The sequence below is a fragment of the Gossypium hirsutum genome, chromosome A02, assembly GCF_007990345.1.
Source record: "Gossypium hirsutum isolate 1008001.06 chromosome A02, Gossypium_hirsutum_v2.1, whole genome shotgun sequence".
Taxonomy (NCBI): domain Eukaryota; kingdom Viridiplantae; phylum Streptophyta; class Magnoliopsida; order Malvales; family Malvaceae; genus Gossypium; species Gossypium hirsutum.
Window position 1 is genome coordinate 6696261 of NC_053425.1, and position 6774 is coordinate 6703034.

Consider the following 6774-nt stretch of genomic DNA (forward strand, 5'->3'; position numbering starts at 1 on the left):
AATAGCATAATAATATTTGGTGAAAATTTTGCATATTAACCTAAATTATTTTTGTTTACTTAATTTTATTAAAAAATGTTTTTTCTTTTAATTTAATATGAAAATTTAGATTTTGCTTATGTTTTGTTTAATATAAATTTAAATGAAAATAATGATGCATACTTGTGGTCCTACTCCAAAATACTTTAGGGGAAAATCGCCAAAACTCTCAAAATACTTTTGGGGAGAATCCCCAAATCTCTCAAAATACTTTTGTGTTCCCTCTTGATTCAAATTGGGACCCCCATTCTCTACCTCCTCTCTTCCCTTTTATTTGCATCAAACTGCATCTTGGAGTACGGCAAATATTTTCTCTTAGTTTTAAGCAGTAGAGTTGCGAAAGCATTTTGTGATGGATTCAAATAATGTATCACCTGCAACGACGAGTGTTAGCATCGAGGAGAGCTTCAAGTTTAATGGGAAGGGGACACCTTTGGTTCTGCTTCTGGTTGTCATGCTTGGGTTGATCATATATGCAACTGTGTATAATTGTAAGAGAGGCTGTGCAGATCCCAAAGTCGAAGCTGAAGTTGAGCTTGGAGAATGATATTATCCGATGGACGTCTCTCTGCTTCATGGTATGTTGTACCTACCTGTGTTATCACTTTAATCAACTTTTGGTGCTGCTTACCTTTCCTAATGACATTTGCTTTGTCACAACAAGCAGCTCTCCCCATTTCTCTATATAATCCTTCAGCTTAGAGTCATTTTTTTGTCACAACAAGGAACTCTTCCCATTTCTCTGTATAATCCTTCAGCTTAGAGTCTTTTTCAGGAGACCATGGCCCTTTCTTCACATTTGTTTTGTCACAACAAGGAACTCTCCCCATTTCTCTATATGATCCTTCAGCTTAGAGTCTTCTTCAGGAGACCATGGCCCTTTCTTGGCATTTGCTTTGTCACAACAAGGAACTCTCCCCATTTCTCTATATGATCCTTCAGCTTAGTCTTCTTCAGGAGACCATGGCCCTTTCTTGGCATTTGCTTTGTCACAACAAGGAGCTCTCCCCATTTCTCTATATGATCCTTCAGCTTAGCGTCTTCTTCAGGAGACCATGGCCCTTTCTTCACATTTGCTTTGTCACAACAAGGAGCTCTCCCCATTTCTCTATATAATCTTTCAGCTTAGAGTCTTTTAGGAGACCATGGCCCTTTCTTCACATTTTCTTCGTCACAACAAGGAAATCTCCCCATTTCTCTCTATCATCCTTCAGCTTAGAGTCTTCTTCGTGAGACCATGGCCCTTTTTTCACATTTGCTTTGTCACAACAAGGAGCTCTCCCCATTTCTCTATATAATCTTTCAGCTTAGAGTCTTTTCAGGAGACCATCGCCCTCTCTTCACATTTGCTTTGTCACAACAAGGAACTCTTCCCATTTCTCTATATAATCCTTCAGCTTAGAGTCTTCTTCAGGAGACCATGGCCCTTTCTTCACATTTGCTTTGTCACAACAAGGAACTCTTCCCATTTCTCTATATAATCCTTCAGCTTAGAGTCTTCTTCAGGAGACCATGGCCCTTTCTTCACATTTGCTTTGTCACAACAAGGAGCTCTCCCCATTTCTCTATATAATCCTTCAGCTTAGATTTACTCACTAAGATGTTTACTTTCATTTTCTTGAATGCCAAACAGGTTGTTATTCCAGGAAGCATCCATGCTGGGTTATGTACGAATTAATGAGTAGTTGAATTATATTAACGAGACTTTTGTAGTAATGTGGGTTTGAAATTTAGTACATTGAATTATATCAATGAGTTGTTGAATTTCAGTGTGTTTATTTTAAGTACCATGTATTTTCTATGTCATCACGTATGTATTTGGGGTGGATTTTTATAAAATAAGTTCTTTAAATATTTGACTTGTTTAAATTGAGTTTTATGTGATGTTACTCAAATTCGGATTAGTAATTATATGAATATATATAACAGATGGTCTACCCTAACTAAAAGTTTACCAGGAAGAACAGACGATGAAATAAAGAACTAATGGTACTCTCATCTAAAGAAGCATACAAAGGGAGATGAGGAAGAAAAGTGTAGTAGTTGGCAAAGTGAAGCCACCCAGAATGAGAATATTTTTTAAAGTGAAGCTGAAAGCAATAGCATCGGCGACATGATGTTAGGAATGTCACCACCCTCGTCTCCATGACTATCCTCCTATCTTTCATGGAATTTCATCTTGCACTGTGGGTTTATCTTCATTAAAATTAAAATCTAATGTAATTTGAGTGTGTATTGTTTTGAATTTTTTTTGAGTAAAATGTATTTCTGTTTTTCTAATTAAAATTTGAGGAGCATTCTTGGAAAAAGAAAAACGTGATGAATTTTTATCATGAATCAATCTATTTTCCACAAGGTTGGATCTTTCCCACTTCAATCTTACAAAAATATCGCCCAAAAGCAATCATTGGATTATGTTGTTTTTTCTTAATCACGTGGATTATGAGACTAAACATATAAGTCTGCTCAAATAAATTTGAATTAGGATACATTAATTATATGTTTTAATCATTAATTAATCCCACTGCACCAATTTGCTAATTCCCACGTACTCCTTTTTACATTTTTTTTAATGTCCGAATATTCAAAACATGCATGAATATTTACTAAAAAAAATTATTTTCTTTTTTTAATATTAATTAAAAAAGAATTAAAATTTTAAAAGATTTTAAGATTTTAATTTCTTTTCAAATATTTAATAAAACAACACTCAGCACTTATATTTGCATTTTGTACCATTAACACAATTAGTACAAGACAAAATTTTCACCTCAAAAACACTGCCCCTACTTTCGATTTTCTATTTGAACCAAAGTGAAAAAAAAAAACTAACTACATTTATATAAACATATAATATAAATTGTTGAATATATAAAAAAAATCGAATTTTGAATGACATATTACATGTATTGTATTTACTATATTATAATTTATGGTAGAATAATTATTACATAATTTTTTAGGAATAATGTCACATTTGATTTTATTACTTTTTTTATATAATGTTTAAAATTACTTATAGTTTCTTCCCAATTTTTAAATAGGAGGATAATACGCTCTAGCGCACTTGAACGCATGTCTTTCTACACTGACAACAATGCCGATAAAACTTATGAGTGGTAGTTATTATGTATTGTTCTATTGTTTGACCATCTATTTTCTTTTTAATTTCTTAAAATATCATGCAATTTTATTTGAGAATAAGATTTTTAATATGAATTAATATTTGAAAGTTGAAAACTTACTTTATTATAAGGAAAGTTATATATATATATATATCTTGATCTTGTACTATATATAAAATGTTTGACTCAATTGGTGTTACGAATCAACCCGATGTATTTATTATTATAAAGATATTTTTATTTGTTTTTCATATTTTTATATAATCTTCAAAAAAAAAAAGTAAAAAAATGAGAATTAAACCCAAGACAAAAAAAATATAAAATACCTGTAATAGCCTGAATTTTTAGTGGTGTCGGAATGGTGATTCGAGATCACTAAATCTGACAAACGAGTAGAAAATATTATAAATTTAGTAAGTATAAGTTAAATGTGAAGTTAGGAAAATTTTTGAAATAGTGAATAGTGTACTAGGAATAAATATTAAAATAATTAAAATAAAAAAAACGAGGTATCGAGACCTCGAAGATTTTCAACCGAGCCATAAATATTTTTATAAATATTTATAGAGTGTCATTGAGTTGGTATTAAAGTTTCGTTAGAAAATTTTAACGTTTGGATAGTTAATTAACTAAAAAGGACTAAATTGGGAATAGTGTAAAATTTGTTAAATTGTGATTAAATAGCTTAAGTGACTAAAGTGGAGGGATTTAAAAGGCAATTAGGCCCAAATTATATGGGCTGGACGGTTGGGTAAAAAAAATCAGCAGAATGTAAGGAGAAACAGGGGCAAAATTGGAAACTTAACAAATTAAACATTTAAAACAAAGACAAAAGTGAAAAATCTAGAGATCTCTTCACAATTTATCAGCAAAAACGCCATAGGAGGTCTGGAATAAGCTGGTTTTTCATATTTCTGAATCACGTAAGTTTAATTCTTGATTATTTCTTCTAATTTTTGTGATTTTGATACTTTTACAATTAGGTCCAACTAATTATTTCATTAGTTTTTGATTCCATGGCTGATTTTGAAAGTTACCATTGATGAGTGTTGGATTTTTATGATGAATAAACATGGAATTGAAGCTTTAATTTTGTTATATGATGATTTTATTAAGTAATTTTGATAGAAATTGATTTTAGGGACCTAATTGTGAAAAAGTTGGGAATTAAGGTTTGGTGTTGCGGTTTTGAGTATGAAAGGCTATGTAGTAGTCTAAAATAGTTGCAAAGGTGTTAATTGAGAAAAATTAGATCAATTGAGGGGTTAATTGAGTAGGGATCAAATTGTAAAAATTGTAAAGTTTGGGGTAAAAGTGTAATTTCGAAAATTAAAGGGCATAAATTGTGAAATGAATTAGAATTGAATTAAATGCTGATGAATGAATAAATTTGCATTTTAGATCGAGAACCCGAAACAAGTCGAGGAAAAGAAAAAGTAGCCGATTAGTCCCTGAACTTTTACAAATTCTGCAAATCGATCCAGGTAAGTTCATATGGCTGAAATTTAATGATTAAATGTTAATTTCATGAATTATACAATGTATGATGAAATGTATTTATTGTTGAAATGAGAATAAAATAAAAATGTGAAAATCGAATAAATGATCAAATTAAGTGGAACACCGGATTTGAGTACTTCTGATCAAGAAACAAAGTGATAAGTGGCTACACTTATCTGATCAAGAAACAAAGTGATAAGTGGTTACACTTATCTAATCAAGAAACAAAGTGATAAGTGGTTACACTTATCTGATCAAGAGACAAAGTGATAAGTGGCTACACTTATCTGATCAAGTGATAAAGTGATAAGTGGTAGCTTCAGCTACACTTATCTGATCAAGTGGCAAAGTGATAAGTGGTAGCCTAGCTACACTTATCTGATCAAGGACAAGTGATAAGAGGTCATATGTCAAAGTGAAAGTGAAGTACTCAATTTTCCGTAACCGTTCCTTAATTTTGATCAAGGATGGTAAGTGACAAATGGGCCCAAAGGAATTATGGTAAAAGAATAAGTAGTAGTGAGTTTATACCAAGGAACTCACCAAAGATTGTGGTTGACAGGTAAATTTAGTAATGGTGTATATTGTATAAGTGTACAAGTGTTTGGTAAGATTTATGTTTTATGCCTATGAACTTACTAAGCTTTTCTATAAGCTTACATGTGTGTGTTTATTGTTTTTGTAGATTAACGTATTTATACATTCGGAGGATCGGATCTACATCAAGAATCACACTATCCAGATATACTCCGGTAGTTTATGTTAAGCAACTTTTTGGATTTATGTGGCATGTATAGGGAATTGAAGTAAAAGTAAATTTGAATGTTATGGTTGCGTTAGATATCGAAATATATACATGTTTTTAGTTTGAAATGGTTGATTGGTTGAACTTAATTAGTATTTAAATGAAGTAGATGAAATACTGGAATTGGTTGTGATTTGAAATTTGCAGGGAAGGTTAGACAATTATAAAGGGGTTATATTGAATTTTTTTAAAAAATTGCAATGGAGCAGTTCTTGGACAGCAGCATTGATGTAACTTTTAAAAATTACCAAAAATAGTGGAAATAGAATTAGAAGTTGAGTGAGATATGAAATTAAAGCTGAAAGAGTCTACTTTCATATAAAAGAAGTTGAGTAAGCAAAAGAATTATATACTTTTAGATATTTGAATTTTAGTTAAACAGGGCAAGAATGTTTTTGAAGTCCCCTGTTCTGACTTTAGAAATTCATTAAAAATTGTACAGAAGGAATTATGAGTTATAATTTATATGTATAGATTCCTTAATGAGTCTATTTTCAGTAGAAATAAGTTTAATCACCATATGAAGCCTTTAATAAGATATAATTAAATTTTAGTGATGAGTGGTCAGGATAGTCGATTAGTGAAACAGGGGAGACTTCAACTAATAAACTGTACTAATTGGCTAAAGCAAAAATTCTGAAAAATTTATGGTGAATAGATATATGAGTCTAGTTTCAGGGAAAATTTACGGATATAAATTTCGAGTTTTGTAGCTTTAATTATAATTATTTTAGTGACTGCTGTACAGGTGGACAGCTTTATTATGAATGATGAAATTAAATTTGAAAGTAAATTTTTATGCCCCGAACTTTTAAGTTAAGTCAAGTAACGCCTCATGCTCGACTCCGGCAACGGTATTGGGTAAGGGGTGTTACATTTTATTGGTATCAGAGCCTGGTTTAGCCGGTCCTCGGAATATGTGTGAAGTGTAAAGTGTTTAGAAATACATGCCATATAAATCTGTGATAGTGTGATGTGTATGATCCGATCTAATCTTTGTTATTTTTATAGATACTCTCCGATTATAAAGATGTCAAATATACCTGAACGTACTGATCAAGAAGAAGTTAACAGTAGAGCACAGAATTCTGAACAAAGAGCAAGCAGTGATGTTCCGATTTCCCAAATGCGAGAGCATGAATTAAAGAATATGATTTATGGGATTATGAATCAATGGTATACTGAAATGAGGCAAGAAAGAAATCAGGCTGAACCACCTCCTCCCCCTACTGCTCCATCGATGGTACCCCCGGTTGCTCCTCCACCTTCTACAACGACTGAATCTAGTAAGCGTTCTCCATTGGA

At 31.8% G+C, this 6774-nt stretch overlaps 1 long non-coding RNA gene across 1 annotated transcript; it reads left to right on the plus strand.

Annotated features, from left to right (window-relative positions):
- The first annotated feature begins 231 nt into the window (after window positions 1-231).
- Window positions 232-1891, plus strand: LOC121215329 (uncharacterized). The gene is made up of 2 exons (XR_005911130.1): window positions 232-617; window positions 1673-1891. It is a non-coding gene; the product is annotated as an uncharacterized lncRNA (long non-coding RNA).
- Window positions 1892-6774: the final 4883 nt, after the last annotated feature.